Below are 17,480 nucleotides of genomic sequence, written 5' to 3'. Positions count from 1 at the left end.
GGCTATAGAGGGACAGGTGAAGCTCGTCCTGGGCTAACAGCTCCTTTGCACAGAGATGTTAAGTCATTCAGGACAATGTCCTCTTTCAGGAGAACTTGTGCAATGGGTCTCTTTAGCACAGCAATAAATACCAGCAGTTCCAGAACTGGTACATCAAGTACTCTTGGGGGAATGAAGAGATAAACTGGCATGAACAAAGCCAAGAGGAAATCCAGAATAGGAGGCGGTTGAAGACAGCTTTGCATTCCACCCAGTTTGCTGTGGTCTGCCTGGCCCGCCCCAGCTCCTCATCCCAGGACAATGCCGTTAGCCCAGGGGCAGGCAGGGGTTTGATAAGTGAGTGATGAGCTGTTCCCCAGAGCCACACAAGGCCCAACAACAGCTACTGCAGAAGAAATGAAGGCCCAACATGGAGAAGATGGAGGAAGGGGCAGGGCAGGAAGATCTGCGTGCTTAGGTTCATTGAAGGTCCATGTCACCTTGGAACAGCATTCTTTGCGCCAGCTGACTCCTAAATGCCCCTAGAAAACATCCCTTGGCTCTTCTTTAATGCCCTCCAAGCAGATCTCAGAGGCAAAGAGCCCATAGACATAATATGCTGACACATCCTCAGCCTCCTTTGCTGGCTTTCCTGGCTCCTTAAACTTTTTGTCCTAGATTCCAGTTAAGGCCCTCGACTCCCTCCAGCTTAGCACCCCATATGGGTGAGCCCCAATTAGACATCCATCTCTAGCAGCTATCCTGCATCCCTGGCCTGCGCATCACTGGAACAGAATCCCTGTGAAGAAAGGGGAGGAGCTTACTTCTTGTCCTCTGTGTCTCTGGCACCTGCAGCCAGAGCTTATGAGAAACAAAGGCTTATGTCGTGTGTGGAGCCACTTGGTGGTCTCCACATACCTCTGCTCTGTCTCTGACTCAACCCTTCCCCATACCACCCCCCTTCCAAGCTGAGCACTCGTCCTGTATTCCCTGTTTTATGGATTGCTCTGCAGCCCATTTCCGTCTCAGCCTTGAAATCTGGCTGCCATCTCTCCATCCTTTGACCTTCTTCACCTCCCTCATTCGAGGAGTCCCCAAACTCTTGTTCTTTGTGCCTCTTACCACTCAGTGTTCTTTACCTCACCTGGAATGAGAAATAAACCATATGATTGTTGTATCAGTGTCATCTGATACAAGAATGAAACTGACTTTTCTGCTTCTTCAGATAAACAATGAGTCACGGGATGGCAGAGATCTGAGGGGTTGACATTTACCCATGTTTATGGGGATGGGGAAGTCCCACATTCTGAATATCCCTCCCCTTTTCTTGCCTGGTTCTTGAACTTAGGACCTAGGTACTCTCCCTTTGCTTTTTTTTTTTCCTCAAGGTTGACACTCTTACCACTTGAGCCACATTGAAAATCAGAGTCTCACAGACTTTCCTGCCCAGGCTGGCTTCAAACCATGATCCTCAGATCTCAGCCTCCTGAGTAGCTAGGATTACTGGTGTGAGCCACCAGGACCAGCTTGAATATCACCTTCTTATGTGGAGGAAAATTGTCCAGGAGGTGAGAGTTGTGAGGTTACAGCCTCCTGTTTCCCTACAATAGCCAAGATAGCTGGAAATACCCTTCCTTGCAGTCATAATCACATGACCTGACTCAACCCAATCACAGCTTCCATCCAGACCTTAAAAACAGGAAGGAGAAAGGCCAGAGGCAAGTTCCCTCAGAGCTTATTCATACTCCAGCTGTTGTGGTGGTTGAACTACGGGTTGGGGCCGGGCAATGAGGTATATCCAACAGACTGCTCAGGAGAGGCCCAGGGGCATTTCACTGCCATCTGTTTCACGTGGTCCTTTGCCTAGGGCCCATCTTACCATCAACACTGAAAATCACCACTGTCTTCTTATGAGTAAATGTAACTAAAATCTTCACAGAAAAACTATAGGCAAAATGTGGTGACATGTTACCTAATAAAGACAAACTACATGAATAGAAACTGAGCTCAACCAAGTAAACTAAAATGCTTATATTGGAACAAAGGCTAAAAAGAAACTACCAAAGTTGTCAGCCAGGCTCTTCCTGATGAGATTATGGGATTTTTTTTTCTCCTGTGTAACTTTTCTATAGTTTTCTTCACTGAGTCAATATTCTTTTGTTGACCCATGAAAAGGAAACACAATGATTTTTAAAAAATGCAAGATAAAAAAATTAGGCCAGGTACTGGTGGCTCATGCCTGTAATCCTAGCTACTCAGAAGGCTGAAATCTGAGGATCGCAGTTCAAAGTGAACCTGAGCAGGAAAAGTCCATGTGATTTATTCATCACAATAATAATAATAAAATAAAAAAAAACAGAAGTGGCGCTGTGGCTCAAGTGGGAGAATGGTAGAGTGGTAATCTTGAGCAAAAAAAAGTTCAAGGACAGCACCCAGGGCCCTGAGTTCAAGCCCTTAAAGTTAGATAACCAGGGGCTGGGAAATTGGTCTAGTTGTAGAGTATTTCCCTAGCATACACAGACCTGGGTTCCATTCCTCAGTACCACCTACATAGAAAAGAAAAAAAAAGTTAGATAACCAAAATTGTTATTCATAGGAACTATCTTCCTTAGGTTTGAATTCACAAACCTCTTGGTTGCTTCCAAGGATAAAGAAGTCTCTTTTCTTTCCCAACTGCTTTTTCTTTCCGCTACCTCCTGCCTCCTCAGCTGAGACTAGAATTAAAGGTTCTGTTTCCTCTTGCTCTCAGGTATTCATTCTCCTTTCTTCCATAGCTTCAGTCCCTCTCTCTCATCTCCAGTTTATCACCAGCTCTTCAGGGACTCTTAGTCTGGATTGCTCACAATTGATCTATAAGTGATGCTTCCTCGTAAAGGAGCCATTCTCCCAGCAAGACATGTCCTTCGAATGGATAGGACACTCATTTATATAATTCGGGGAATAGAATGTCTTGGATGTGTTTAGATTACCTACCACTTAAAGAGTCTGAGATGACAACCCGTGATTTACCAAGACTCACCTGCTCCATCCAGACTCAGTCTGAACCCTGGGTAGATACCACAGGTGTGTTTGTGAACAGGCCCAACATTTCAGCACATGGAGCATAAAAACACAGGTACGTGAATCATGCCACCAAATTAGCACCATTTCTGACCAAATATAGAGTTGCTCTTTTATTCCATAAATAATACAACCTTTTTATTAGTCCCAGTTCTTTCTTACAACAACATAATAAACATTAGAACAAATCTCATGTCAGTAATTTAACTACCCTTGTCACTGAACAATTCTGAAGCCAAGCTCAACTAATCCTCAGTCCTGCTCCAGCTGTACAAAAGGGCTGGTTGATGTTAATTGCCTCAATAAGATTTATAACAAAAAATGGCTTATTATGTACCAAGCACTATACTCAACTTATTTTTCATTTAATATTGACAATTGCAGAAGATACAGACAAACTAAATATCCTGCCAGTGTCACACAGCTAATAACTATAGAGCTAGATTTGACCCCCATAGCTTGGTTCAAAGCCTCTGGCATAGGCCCTTTGCTCTATATATGCTGTTTGCTCTCATAGCTCCAGCTATGTGACAGTACAGAGATGGCTCTCCACATCCCCCAATACATACTACTGTTCTGCTCTCATTATCTTGAGACTGTTGTTACTCACAAAATCAGTTGCTCTAAAACTTACCCCTTTCTCATACCTGACTACACTATTGTTCATTTTTTTCAACTTGAATATCTGTCTTTTTGTCTAAAGCAATCCTTAATCAATGTTAGACTGTTTGAAAGGCTTTGAAATACCAATAATTCCTTCCCCTATGCTTATTTATAAACTAAGAAAAAAATCCCATCTAGAGGAAACCAGAGCGGCGCAGGAAGAATTTCAATACCAAACTTTAGACTCTATTACAGAGCTATAATTATCAAAACAGCTTGGTACTGGCACAAGAACAGGCCTGAAGACCAATGGAATAGAACTGAGGACCCAGATATTAAACCTCAGACCTATGGCCACCTAATCTTCGACAAGGGAGCCAAAAAAATAGAATGGAAGAAAGCCTCTTCAACAAGTGGTGCTGGCAGAACTGGTTAAGCACATGCGGAAAACTAAAGTTGGATCCTTCTTTGTCACCCTGCACTAGAATTAACTCCAAATGGATCAAAGACCTAGAGGTAAAAGCTGACACACTGAAACTTTACAAGAAGGAATAGGAGATACACTAGGCCTCCTTGGCACAGGTCGAAACTTTCTTAATAAGGACCAAGAATCACAACAAATCAGAGAAAGGCTGGATAAATGGGACTGCATTAAACTGCAGAGCTTTTGTATGGCAAAGAACATAGCTAGTAAATTAATTAGGAAGCCTACAGAGTGGGAGAAGATCTTCACCAACCATACAACAGACAAAGGCCTCATATCTAAAATATATCAACAGCTCAAAAAACTGAGTCACTCCAAAACTAATCTCCAAAGTAACAACCATCCCATTAAAAAATGGGCCAAAGACTTAAAGAGAGTCTTCTCTGAAGAAGAAACAAAAATGGCCTATAGACACATGAAGAAATGCTCAACATCTCTGGTCATAAAAGAAATGCAAATCAAAACAACTCCAAGATTCCACCTCACTCCAGTTAGAATGGCCAGGATCAGGAAAACGAATAATAACAGATGCTGGAGGGGTTGTGGCCAGGAGGGATCCCTACTACACTGTTGGTGGGAGTGCAAACTCATTCAACCACTATGGAAAGCAGTATGGCAGTGTGCCTCAAAAGGCTAAACATAGAGCTCCCCTATGACCCAGCAATTCCACTACTTGGCATTTACCCAACCATCCAGAAACAAGGACATACTAAATCCACTAGCACAACAATGTTCATTGCAGCATTATTCACCATAGCAAAGATATGGAACCAACCTAGATGTCCCTCAGTTGATGAGTGGATCAACAAGATGTGGTATTTGTACACAATGGAATTCTATGCTGCTGTCAGAAAGAATGACATCGCCCCATTTGTTAGGAAATGGAAAGACTTAGAAAAAATCATATTAAGTGAAGTAAGCCAGACTCAAAGGAACTTAGGCTCAATGGTTTCCCTCATTCATCATAATCAGTAGAAACCTTGGGCTCTCCTAGCAGAGATTTGCAATAGAGCAAAACCTTGATACATAAGGCCATATAGTATGAAGCTAATTGAAAGGACCTCCAGGATATTGAAACAAAAGCCATATAATGAATGATTGTTGTCCTTAATGTACTATGTTATCTCTCATCTCTATTGCTGTCCCTTGGTTATATCATATTGTCACAGTATTTCACTTTGTTATCTGAAATATTGGATATATTTGTATTTGGTTATTTGAAATTGGATAGGGAAGGGGGGAAAACCAAGATGGGGGGGTTGGGGGGAGGGTAATGGGTACCAAGACATGTGAAAGGGTATCAATGTATGTGAATTAATGCACCTTCTATCTGGAAAATATCATGTAACCCTTTTATTAATTACAATAAAAAATATTTAAAAAAAAAAAAGAAACTAATTCCCTCCACAAACCCGACAAACCAATCACTAATTGGGCAAGGGAACTAAAGAGAAACATCAAAAGAAGAGATAAAAATAGCAGAAAAGCATATGAGAAAATGCTCAACATCTATGGTCATAAAGGAAATGCAAATAAAAACAACCCTAAGATATCACCTTACCCCAATTATAATGGCCACCATTCTGAATTTAGACAACAACAAATGCTGGCGGGGTTGTGGAGAAAAAGGAGCCCTACTGCACTGCTGGTGGGATGTAAACTAGTACAGCCACTCTGGAAGGCAGTTTGGAGGTTTCTTAGGGAAATGAAAATGGACCTTCCCTATGATCCCGCCATACCACTCCTGGGTATCTACCCTGAGCATCATAATCCAGGATATGATAAGGATAGCCAACAGACAAGATAAAATAATGGCATCCACTGGTAAGTCAATGAAACCAGAGTGAATCATGTTGAGGGAGATAAGTCAAGACCAAAGGAGCAAAAAGTGCATGGTATCCTTAATATGTGGATATTAGATTTAAACAGTATGAGAGAGATGACTCAATATTTGGGTACCCAAGGTTATGGACATGGTCTTGGAGATATAAACATAACCACATAGACATAAAAATCTATGAGGGGATATATACTCTATAGACATAATGTTTTATTATATAGATTAATATGTATCCATGTAACCAACAGCTTACTTTTAATTATGTTCTAAAATTTATGTGCTAGTGATTGCATATAGAGATTCCCTTCTTGAATACTTCTTTGTTAAACATGACATTTGAAATATGATGTAAAAGTCGGTGTTAATAAAATCTTTAAAAAAAAGTATGACATCTGTACTTTGTTCTGAGCTATTATCACTTGACAGACACACCCCTCACCCCAGAGAACAGAGGAAGGTATTTGCAGCCCACTCTTCGCCTCTACTAACTTTTCCCCTTCTGGTAGACACCAATACTGTTTCTTGAACAAGCCAACAGCCTGGGATGAAAAAACAGATCATTACATCATTACAGGCATGGTTCACGCCTGTAATCCTAGTTACTCAGGAGGCTGAGATCTGAGGATCAAGGTTCAAAGCCAGCTTGGGACCTGAGACTCTTAATTGGCTCAAGGATAGGGCCGTAGCCTTGAGCTGAAGAGCTCAGGGACAGCACCCAGGTCAAGTTCAAGCCCTATGACCCACAGAAAGAAAGAAAGAAAGAAAGAAAGAAAGAAAGAAAGAAAGAAAGAAAGAAAGAAAGAAAGAAAGAAAGAAAGAAAGAAAGAAAGAAAGAAAGAAAGAAAGAAAGAAGAAGAGAGAGAGAGAGAGAGAGAGAGAGAGAGAGAGAGAGAGAGAGAGAAAGGAAGGAAGGAAGGAAGGAAGGAAGGAAGGAAGGAAGGAAGGAAGGAAGGAAGGAAGGAAGGAAGGAAGAAAGGGAAGGGAAGGGAAGGGAAGGGAAGGAAAGGGAAGGAAGGAAAGGAAAGGAAGGAAGGAAGGAAGGAAGGAAGGAAGGAAGGAAGGAAGGAAGGAAGGAAGACAAACAGATTACGTCCTTCATCTTACTAGACACACCCACAGACCAAGCAAAGCCCTTGCCAGCCACCAGGAACAATTGGTTACTCTCCCCCACCCCCAGAGCTAATTGTCACAGCAGCCTAGCAGGCCTTATCTCTCTCCTCAGCAGAATGCCAGCAGACAGGACCTAGCTGCCTGCCAGATTGCTTCTTGTAATTATTTATCAAAAGATTGCTCTTGAAAGGAAAGAAATAAGGAAAGACAAAGGTATGCCTGCAACTGAATCAGACCCTCTTAGGATTTTTTTCTTCTCTTGTTTAAAAGATTTTTGTGTGTCAATGTGGGAGAAAATTTTATCTAGAGAAATGTAATTTGATTATGAGTCATTCAAATTTTCAAGACTGACTTTTGTACAAAATCTATACAATGATGGAAAGTCTTAACAGTGGGAAGGGGAGAGATTTTGCACTTCATTTGAAATGCTAGGGTTGAATTTTGAGGTGCTGGGATTAGCCTATGATTTTTTTGCCGGGGTGGGGGAGGGAAAGGGGTTGGGGGAGAGACACAGAAGTCTGAGGTTATAGTCAGGATTTTATACATAACATCTCAGAATTTGAGGAGGAAGTTTAGATTCTTTTCTTGTTCCCATCTCCCATCTTTCAGTTTGTTCTTTATTTATATACCATAAATATAAAATCTGAAAAAGGGCAGAACTAAACACATTCTTTTTCCTCCAATTTTTCCCCAGAACTGGAGAAGCATTTCATGTTTTGCCCAATTCTTCCAAAAACATTTTTTTTTTTTTTGGTCAGTCATGGGACTTGAACTCTGAGCCTGGGCGCTCTGAGCTCTTCAGCTCAAGGGTACTGCCCTACCCTATGAGCCACAGTGCCACTTCCAATGCTTTGCCCAGTTCTATACATGATTTTTTTTGTACATTCATCCTCAGAGTTTCTCCAGATGACACCGCTTTCTATTTTTATATTTGTTTTTAAATAAAGACTAAGAGAAATGGGCTGCAGATTTTCCTCCTTTCCTGAGACAGCCATTTTCCCCGTTTGCTTCCCTCCATCCTCCCAGGGAACCAGATATTAATATTTTGATTCACCCCAAGTACAGGAGTGTCTAGGGAGGAAAGAGGTGATGTGACAATAAATTTGGAACCTCAAAGGTCCAGTTGTCAAGAGAGAAGTGAATTGTCAGCTCCTGCAGGTTCTAGATCTGTGAAACAAGGACTACTCCCTCTCCCCAGGGACTATTTCCACAAAAGGGGAGCTGTGCTCAGGGAAATCCTGTTCCCTGTCAAGAATACTAAGACTGAGCACCAGTTAGGTGGCACGCCAGAACAGTCCAATTCGGAAAGAGAAGCCATGAAGTACAATGGCAGGGTAAAGGTAACTGCTTCGGCTTTTAACCCCAGCTCTGTCACTGTGTACAATGCAAACTACTTAACCTTCCTCTGCTTTGAGTTTCTCATATATGACATTGTGATCATAGATTGATTCATTGAACACCTGATGCAGGCTGAGCCTTCTTCTTGAATTGGGAGGGGAGGGGCAAGGGAAGGGTAGTGTTAAGGAGAAGTTTACATTCTAGATAGGAATGGCAAACAATTCAGAAATAAGTAAGAATGGTACATGCCTGCAAGTCCAGCCACTCAGGAGGCAGAGGTGGGAGAATTGTCCTTCCAGGCCAGCCCCAGCAACAAGTCAGTAAGATTCTTTCTCAATAAGCAAACCAGCTGTGATTACTCAATACCTGTAATCACAGCTACTTGGGAATCAGAAGTAACACGATGATTTAAAGCCAGTCAAGGCAAATACAAGAACTCTTATCCAAAAATGAACCAAAGCATGGTGCCGGGAGTTTGGCCTAGTGGTAGAGTACTTGCCTAGCATGCATGAAGACCCGGTTTGATTCCTCGGTACCACGTACATAGAAAAAAGCTAGAAGTGGTGCTGAGGCTCAAGTGGTAGAGCTCTAGCCTTGAGAAAGTCCAAGGACAGTGCTCAGGCCCTGAGCTCTAGCCCAGGACTGGCAAAAAAAAAAAAAATGAACCAAAGCAAAAAGAGTTAGGGCATGACTCATATATAGTAGAGCACTTTGTGTGACAAATATAGGGCTCTGAATTCAAATCCCAGAAAAAAAGGAAGGAAAAAGTAGGCCATCACACATGCTAAGTTTTATTTTTTTTCCCCTGGTGGCAGTGATTTTATTAGTTTGTTATTAGTCACTTAAAGTACATATTGATGCAGATTAACAATAAGTATATCAATGGAAAGCAAGGACATGTAGAAAATTGTTGCAAAATCCATCTAAGTCATACTTTTACCACTTTTATTTCACTGACAGTTTTGATTAATGGAGGAAGATTTCCACATTAGTAACAATACCTATAGGAACAGTTCTTGTTTGTTTCTTTAAATTGTTTTTAAAGTACCTATATAAGCTAATAAACAAGTAAGATTATGACAAGTATGCATCTTGATCCATGTCATACCTTCCACTGTTCTATTCCATTTTCCTAAACTTATCCAAATCCTCAAGTTATGTCGCTCGACTTATTACATAATGTACTTTGAATATAACATGCTAAGTTTTAGAAAAGAAAGTACAACAGGATGGTTTGATGGTGACCAGAAGAAAAGACAGTGAGATCTTAGAAAAAACAATGGGGCTGACAAAAGCTGGGCATAACCCAGCCATGTGACAATGAGAACCAGCATGCTCTGGGCAGACCCTGCTTGCAAAGGGATTTCATAAGGCCTCTGTGAGATAAAGAGTGGAAAATCTTACCACCAGATCAGACATAACAACTGGACGTTACTCAACAGATGTGGGCAGCCATTATGATTCAGTGTGTGGAAGAAGTCACTGAATCAGGTGGTGGGAAAGCTGGGAGAGGGAATGGCCAGGCCTCAGAGAGCGCTGAGGCTGGATAGATGAGCATGTAGCCTTGACTATGACATCAGATGCAACCAATGCTTTGGAGGTTGGAGTAGGGATCGGAGGGTTAGAGGAGGGATGCAGGGAGATGAACAGTTCATGCGCCATCTAGAAGGAACATCCGGGACACATCCAATTCCCTTTGTGAATGGGGTTCCAATTACTTGAGTAGGGCCCATGGTTGTGCCCTCTTCCCAGTTATGCTAGACTTGGTAGTATATAGACAACCAAGTCCAGGAACATTGGCCTGATCACCCAGCATTCCAAATAAGGAAACAAAGTCCAGATCCATCCTGAGGTTCTGGCAGATGTCACAAGAATTTGCACAGCCTTGACTGAAACCTGCACTGGTCTCTAGTTACAAAAGTTGCCCTCTTCTACCTGGGCTTCCTCTACCCACTTTGGCATGGTAAGAGGTAGCCCACCCAGAACAGCATGAGAGACAAAAGACAGCTGCCCAGCTGACCCACACTGGTGATAGCTAGAGTCACACATGTCATAGTGGGATATTCCCACTATGACAGTGGGGTGCAGTGGACGGAGACTTCCAGACTGCCAGAAGCACCCACTTGAGCCCCATCTCTACTTCCTACTGTTTTGGTACTTCATTAGAGATAAAAGTTTCAAGGATTTTCCTGCCTAAGGTAGCTTTGAACTTCCATCCTCAGATCTCAACCTCCTGAGTGGCTAGGATGACAGACATGAGCTGCAGACAAGCAGGCACAGTGTCATCACTTCTAAGGCACCAGAGAAACAGGTCATGAATATGACACAGTAAGATATCAGAGTACAGTCCTAGAAAGGAACTCTGGTCAAACCAATAGCTCAGTAATTCAGAATTCCCTCTCTCCTCTCTCCTCTCTCCTGATCCTTTCCCTCCATCTCCTCTTCCCTATTGTCAACAGGCAAGGTCTGGTTAATGCCAGCCAGCTCCTCTCTGTAGACTGGGCATCAGTCCATCGGATTTTCTCCCAACCCCTCCCCCTACTGGCACTAGGGACCCAGACACAGCCAGGAAAACAGTCTTGGGAAGATTTGGCCTTCCAGGCCCTTGGGATTCCAGCCTAAAGTTGGACACGCCAGCAGCCCTTTTCCCTCTTGATCGGTGGGGGGTTCCTTGCACTTGGCCATATCCTGAGCCCACTTCTCTCTCATTCTCTCTCATTTTCCCAGTTCCTATCACTGTTCAAGAGCTAATTTCTTCTTTTCCTGGTGATTCTGCCTAAGCTATGGTGAACATCTTTTAGGTACCATCCCGGTTTACTCTGAGCCCTTCAGTTACCTGCAAAGGTCTCTCTGTAACCGCCTACTCTGTCCCCTTACCAGCACTGATTGGATGAGGATAGGACACCAGAACCAATCAGAAGCAACCATACTCCGTGACCTGGGAACAAGAGTCTTACTTAGTCTCAGTTGGTCTCTTAGTTGAGGTGATAGGGTCTTCTCTCACCTACTGAAAACATAGAAGACTGCATCAGCAGAGAGAAAGAAAGGAAGCAGAGATATATCTGCAATGTATGAGATTGATTTTCATACCTGGGTGCAGCCTTGTTCTAAAGTCCAGTCTCATTCCTTCCCTCTGACATTCCACTGAGCACGTTTCCTGGGCCAAGCATGAGGCTTTAAGCACCTGTTCAAAATAGTGTTAAAAAATAAATTTAAGGAGGCCGGGAGTTTGGCCTGGTGGTTAAAGTGTTTGCCTAGCATGCATGAAGACCCGGGTTCGAGTCCTCGGTACCACATATAGAAAAAAGCCGGAAGTGGTGCTGAGGCTCAAGTGGTAGAGTTCTAGTCTTGAGAAAGTCCAAGGACAGTGCTCAGGCCCTGAGCTCAAGCCCAGAACTGGCAAAAAAAAAAAAAAGTAAAAAATAAATAAATTTAAAAAAAAAACATGATTCTTGTCCACACCAAGCATATGATATAATTAATCAAATAGTTACTAAACCAGATCTTTCATCACAGACTGCTTTAACTGCCATGAAGGAAAAACACAGATGATTTTTGAGAATATGTTACAAGCTAGATGCTAGTGGCTCATGTCTCTAATCCTAGCTACTCAGAAGGCTTAGATCTGAGGATTGGGATTCAAAGCCAGCCCTGATAAGAAAGATAAGAGTCTTCTTATCTGTAACTAATCACCAAAAACAGAACAAGTACAGCTGTTGCTCAAGTAGCTTTGAGCAAAATGCTTGGGGATAGCTCCCAGGCCCTGAGTTCAAGTCCCTGGACTGGCATAAAGAAAAAAAGGGTATGAAATAAGAAGACAATGGCTTAGTCTAGAAAATCAATGAAAGCTTTCTGAGAAAAACATGTGGATGAACTCATAAATGGAAAGTACCCATAGGATGATAATATTTTGTTTTGTTTTGAATTGAACATTGCTTTTTATCTTTTGGTGCTTTGAGACAGGGTTGGAGTGAATGGTACCCTAGGCCGGCCTCAAAATTGAAAGCCTCCTGCTTTCGCCACCCAAGTTCCTGGATCACAAGCATCTACCATTACACCTGGCTTGTTTGCTAATTCTTTTTGTTACTATTATTATCTTTAAACAGCTGTACAAAGGCATTGTCATGTAACAAAACAGTTTAGGAATATAACACATCTTGATCAGCATCCCTTCTATACTGATTCTTAAACGAAACATTACAACAGACAGCAGGATTTCAGGAGTACGGGTCACCCCAAAATATGAACAAGAGGGCATAAATGAAGAAGTGGAAATTTATAGCAATCTCATCTATATCTGTAGCTGCGTGGTGTCTGGGTCAGGACTCTTCTGATCCAATTGTTACCATGCATCCTCAAGCCTGGGGAATTAGTGAACAGTAGGCTTGATTTCAGCCAGCAGGCACAATAAAGAACTAACACGAGTAAGATCCTCACTGATGGCCGAAACCAGGGCTGCATAGCAATGCCAACCCTTGCAGCTGTGCAACTTCTTCAGTAGCATCAACTGGCATCTTCCTGGGATTGGGTCTTATATGACCTGTGTCATATTGGATGAGACTCCTTGCTGCATTGCATGTTGGGACTTCAGACAGAAACCTACATGAGGTATGATCTAAGACCAGCAATGGGCAAAGAAGAGCTCAGATTCTGGGGAAAACAAGTCATGAGCCTGCCAAAGAAGAAGGAGCAGACGTAAAGCTTGAAGAACTGACCATTCTCCTAGTGCCTGCCATTGAATGCCATGTGTTGGGCCTGCAGAAAGCCATGTAAATGCATCTTTATGGACTGTTCATGACCACCAGAGAAAGACACAGCACTAGTGACTACTGCACTGCTGTACTGACAAATGCCTTCTATGCTTCCCAGCCCACTCTCTCAAGTTCGTAGAGTTTACTGATTGCAGTGATGTAAATACTTCCATGATGACAGATTTCACATTCTTAACATGACATCACTGAGAGGAGTGGGCCAAGTGACACACAAAGGGCTCTGGTGAGCTGGTGAATCGGCTCTGTACACCACTGCCACAGACATAGCTGCTAACTAACATTAATGAATTTTGTAGACTGTTTTACCCTGGAATTCTGAGTACTAGTGCCATTTAATTTTTTTGACTTCAGGAAAGCTGATGTGTCTTCCATTCTCCTTGCCTTTTAAGGCAGAATATATCTAGATTGTTACCATCGGCCACAGGAGGAGTTTTGAAGAGGGAAATGTGAAAAAGTTATTAGTGTTGACACAGGAATTTGAGGGAAGACTCTTGAAAAGGGGAGTTTTTAAAGTTTCTGTGGTGTGGTACACACAAGACCCCTCCGCTAAGGTCTTCATTTCTCGCTAAAGCTTTTGAAGTTTAGTTTGACTCAAGGAGGAATACAGAAAAGGGCTGAGCTTGGTCTGAAGTTGAGTGTACAGCACAGAACAAACAGGTGATGCATCATTTCAAATTCGAATCCAGCCAGTTTGGTCTCAGAGCCTGGACTGATAGACCAAAACACCCCCTGACCTCTGAGAGCAGCCTATGGTTTCTGCAAGACAGTAAAGCAGGCCAATCAGAGGGAAGGGACGGGGTCTGCCCCACCCCTAAAATCACCCTGGATTGAACACGCCTCATTCCACAGACTGAGCTGGCAAGGCCTAGAAGAAAATTCTTTAAGAAACCACAGGCCAAATTGTGGAAAGGGTGGAAGGTGGCCCGCACGTCCTCAGTGCCCTCCTGTGCCCTGGTCCTTGTTTTCTTTCAGCTCCTGAAGAAATGCAGAGATGTTTTGGGGAATGTAATTCTAGATAACTCGAGGGATTGAGTTGCACCTCGTCTGGCCCATCAGTCAGGCTGTATGAGCCAGCAGAAAGGGAAACTGGAGCTGGGGAGAGAGAGGACAAAGAGAGGGGATAATAAAAGGAGCTTAGAGTGGCAAAGGTCCTGAAATTTAGACCCCACCAGTTCAGTTTCTGAGCCAGCATCCACCTGAAGGCCAAGGTCACTGCCAACTGCCTTGTGGGAATCCCCATCCTCTCCTAATTGCCTTGGCCAGCATCCAACCATGACTCTCACCACTTAAGCACTTCACTATTTACACACTCTCCCCAGGCAAGAGGACTCATGGACAGACCCCAGGAGTCGATGAGGTTCCCATTACACAGATGGATAAACTGAGACTGCAGACTCTAGTGATTCACCTGAGATTACTCAGTAAGTAAGAAGGAAAACAGAGACTTTATTGTAGGACTGCTTATCTTAAAACCAATCCTCTTTCCTGTACCTTTTCTTTCTCTCCATTATTATGGCCAAATAATTGTCCAGAATTCTCTCTGATTTTCCACTTACTTGATGTCTTCTCAGCATTAATTATAAACACCGATTAATACTGAGCATCATGAAATAAAAGGATGGGGAGAGAAATCTCATCTTCTGCCCTTAAGTTACCAGCTGGAAGTAAAAATATCTAACCTTTCATGCTTTTTACCAGGAGCCCTGAACTCCACACTGGTGGAAACCACTGTGTTCTGTCCAGGGCACCAGAGCACCTGTCCTGGGTGCTGAGGCTTTGATGGGGAAGGGACAGTTGAGGTCTTTGCCTTCACCAAACTGATTTTCTAACAGAAGAAGACAAATAGGAAAGGAGTGAGACAAACATATAAGTGTTGTTGTTACTAAGATGCAAACAGACCCGCCCAGACCTGGGTTCAGATTGTGTGACTGTCAGGCTGGACTTCACAAATCAGCCTACAACTTTCTAAAATCAATACCAAAAGTTGCTTTCTCACATAAACAACTGCCTGTATTACAAAACCACAAGAAACACTAGGAGAGTCCAGGCAAAAGCCACCGCAGGAGGGACCAATGGCAAGACCTAAGGAAAGATGTTGTTCATAAGCTACAGATCCATGTCCAAGGGCAAGAGCCTGGGAAAGGGCATATTGCATTCACATTGGAACAATCTGAGATGATGACATTATCATCATGACTTCAGGGTCGAATTGGAGATGCTTGTAAATCAAAATTAAATTATGTTTCCATGATCAGAAGCAAGAATTTCAGCTTTCAGGATGTCAAGATGTATTTGTTCACATGTGGCTTTTATATTTCAAAAAGATGATACCCTCTGAAGCCAGACCAGCCCACCCCAAGGAGAGAGCTTTCTCTTTGAACCTGATGCAGCTGACATCTACTGTGCTTCTTTGGCAATTAACCACGCACTGCCTGTGAACTTGAGTTGTTTTCCTACATCAGTCCTTATCTCCTCCAGTGTTGAACCTCTCATGTAGTGGTGACTCATCCACTAACTAGTTTACAGAGATCACCTCTTACTCTTGCACTGTTTTAACCTCAACTTGTTGACTGTCCATGCAAAGTACATCATTCAACAGAGGGGAGGATACCAGTCTAGAGGAGTGATCCCATTGTGACAAATTCATAAGGAAAAGAGTTCAATGCCATAAGAGTAAGTTGCAAGGAAACCCAACCTGGATGGGAGGGAAGCAAAGAATTTCCTATGAAAGTGGGATTATAACTGAGTTGGGAAGTAGCAGAGGAAGAATGTGCAAAGGTTCAGGGCAGGAGCAAATAGAAGAAAATTTGTGTGCTGTCCAAAAGTTTACACAGTAAATTGGCACAAGGGACAAAGCAGAGAACGCAGGAGGAGGTTGAGGCAATGTTTTCTCTTTTTTTTGTTTTTTGTGTTTGAGTTTTCTTTCAAACAATAGGAAGCCATCAAGGGTGTATAACACAGAGCACCAGGATCAGATCCATAGGCCAGACAAGCCTCCAGCGGCAGTATGCATCAGTCTTCTCTAAAACTCTGAATGCATAACTTGGGTAGCATAAACTTATGTGCCATATATAGAGATACAATAGAGTTCTTATACCTCATAAACTCTCCAGGCACTGATGGCTCACAATTGTAATGCTAGCTATTACGAAGACAGAGATCTGAGGAACACAGTTTAAAGCCAGCTCAGACAAGAAAGTCTGTAAGAGTGTTTTTTTAATAAAAATAAATTTATTTTTTTAAATGTATTATAAAGATGATATACAGAAGTCAAGTATATACATAAGTCTAGTATTGAAAACATTAGTTTTAGAACTGTGTCATCCCCTCTCTCATTTCCTTCCAGTTTTTCCCTCCTGACCCCCCCCCTCACAAGTTGTATGGTTCATTTCCAACGTGAATGTCACATCGAATCATGAGAGTCTTATCTCCAACTAACTATCAAAAGGCCAAAAGTGGAGCTGTGACTCAAGTGGTAGAGTGCCAATTTTGAATGGAAAAAACTAAGGGACATCACCCAGGCCCTGAGTTTAAGCCCCAGTATCAACATACACACACACACACACACACACACACACACACACACACACACACACACACACACACACACACAAATGCTGATAATAATTGCCACCATGCTGCAAGCTCTGAGGACACCATGATTATATTTTCAGTTTGCAACAGTCCATTCCAGTGGCTCCATGCTGTCATTAATTAATAATTCAAAGCTAAATACAGACTAGGTGAGACTTGCTAAGATACAATAGTAAGTGCTTATAAATGTTTGCCCATCCTTCATCTAAGATTTTGATCGTTTTGGATATGACAGTCACCTGATATAAGTATCTTAAGGAGCAAAAGCACAAGACCCTAGCTGAAATACAAACTAAAGTCAGAAAGGGTTGAAGTCCTGACTCAAATGGTAGAGCACTTGCCCGGCAAGCTAGAGCCCCAAGTTCAATTCCTAGTCCCCAAAACAGAGCCACACAGTATGAGTGGAAGGCAAGATTATATTCAAGGTAGCAGTACTACCTCTTTTCCTTAGCTCTCAAATTATACTGAAAAAAATAAGTCACCATGAATACTAATTAAAATCAATGTTTGGGGATGCAAAAGCCTTGACTGGAAGAAAAAAGAAACAGTTTCAATCTGCTGAGTAGGTGGAGAGACTTCAAATCACATTGCTGTGCTATGACGCTGTGTCACTATTAACCAAGGCCTGGGTGGCTCAGCGCCTCCACGGGATGGTGGCTCAGCTGAAGGCTACTCATGGCTCTCAATTCCCAGAGGAGTG

Source organism: Megascapheus bottae, chromosome 9 (assembly GCF_031878675.1).
Source record: "Megascapheus bottae isolate mThoBot1 chromosome 9, mThoBot2.hap1, whole genome shotgun sequence".
Taxonomy (NCBI): Eukaryota; Metazoa; Chordata; class Mammalia; order Rodentia; family Geomyidae; genus Megascapheus; species Megascapheus bottae.
Note: the sequence above shows the minus strand (reverse complement) of the source record.